Source organism: Priapulus caudatus, unplaced genomic scaffold (genome assembly GCF_000485595.1).
Source record: "Priapulus caudatus unplaced genomic scaffold, Priapulus_caudatus-5.0.1 Scaffold894, whole genome shotgun sequence".
NCBI classification, from domain to species: Eukaryota; Metazoa; Priapulida; class Priapulimorpha; order Priapulimorphida; family Priapulidae; genus Priapulus; species Priapulus caudatus.
The window spans coordinates 76,003-77,929 of record NW_014577955.1 but is presented as its reverse complement, the minus strand read 5'-3'; positions in this window follow the sequence as shown (position 1 = coordinate 77,929).

Below are 1,927 nucleotides of genomic sequence, written 5' to 3'. Positions count from 1 at the left end.
CTCTCTCTCTCTCTCTCTCTCTCTCTCTCTCTCTCTCTCTCTCTCTCTCTCTCTCTCTCTCTCTCTTTCTTCCTTTTCTCTCTCTCACGCACACTTTTTCGCTCTCTCTCGCGGGCACTCACTTGCTCTCGCTCGCTGTCTCTTTCCCTCTCTTCCCCCTATCTCTCTCTCTCTCTCTCTCTCTTGCGTGCATTTTGCCTCATGAACGCGCTCGCGCTCACACGTACACGCACACATACAGACGCATGCACGCACGCACAGGCGCACGCAACCAGATTACATCGTCGAGGTGTTCCATTTATATGTAAACTGTGATTCATGATGATGTTTATCTATGCGTTGTACGTGCTTAGGAATTCCATGCAGGTATACCATTTCATAGCTCTAGTAACTATAGCCCGCGTACGGTTGCCGCTGGCGTACGCGGGCTATAGTTACTAGCGCTAACCATTTCAGTACACTCTTTTGCTGTATAAATTACGCGCGCAGCAATTATGTTTTCTTGTAGTTTTAATTGGATATCGTGAATTACAATCAATTCGGTGGGCTTCGCTTCATGTAATCGACTATATATATATATATATATATATATGTCGTCGCGTTAGTTTTGTGGATTCCACGATGAATGCTATTTCATTTAATTTCGTTGTTGATATATGTTTACACAATTTGTGTAACTCAGATGATACTCACAATGATACTCAACCGGCAATAAGTGCACGATCGGTTAACATTCCAGTAGCCCATCTGCCGGAACTAGATTTTTCGTGACTGCTTGCGTGTGTTATTAGCAACTTAGCATATTCAAATTGTCGTTATGTGATTTCCTAGTTCTAACGTAGTTATAGTGTATTCATAACGTTTACCCAGACCGTCTCACGCGTAAGTTAACGAGCATTTTTCGACGCATCATTATACTATTAGCTCAGAACGCTTACAACTATTACTCAATTATTATTCCAAGTTGTAAAAAAATTCATGCTTTATTATGAAAATTGTGTAATTTTAGGGAGACACGAAAATCAAGGATTGCAGTTGAGTTTTACCCCTAACCCATTATCAGAAGTTTTCCAGCGATTTTAACTCAATTCGGTGGCAGTGTACAAAGAAACGATCTATATTCTTTTTGTTTTCGCTTTTCTATTCGGTACTAATATGCGCTTGATTGTGTTACACTTACAGTATAACGCGGAGCAAAATATAATAGTAAATGCGTTTTCATTATGAAACTAACCCCATGGCATTCGCGTATTATGTCTATGTTTTGATGGCTAGCACCTAATTCTCTTCCTCAACCTCTACCTTTACCCTCGTCTCAATGATGGCCCGGGGGCGAATGTTGCAAGAAACTGTTCAATGGTGCAATAATAGTGTTGTTCGTTTACATTATTATGATAACAGATCTGCGTGGTGTAGTAGTGCTGCATATATGCATAGTTGCAAGCATGCATCATGCAGTGCTGTATAAAAAGTACCCGGCTTTCAACATGCTGTCAAAGAAAGCCCGGTTGTTAGCGTACTAGCTTGTTCTTTGAGAGAACAAGTCTGGGCAGTGTTAAACGCGCTGTCATTACTCATTACGCGCAAACAACTGTTTAACGCAGAAGCGAACATAGTGTCACACAGTGTGTGAAGCATATATGCATATATATATATATATATATATATATATATATATATATATATATATATATAACTCTAGTCTTTCCTTGCTCTCTCTCGGCTCTCCGGTCTCTCTGCTCTCTGTCTCACACGACAACTCTCGTTCTCGTGACAATCTCCGTCTCGTCTCTTCCTCTGTCCCCTCTTCACACTCTCCTCTCTTCTTCATCTCTCTAATCTCGCCTCTCTCTTGTCTCTCTTCTCTGCTCTCTCTGCTCTCTCTCTCTCCTCTCTCTCTTCTCTCTCTCTCTCTCTCTCTCTCACG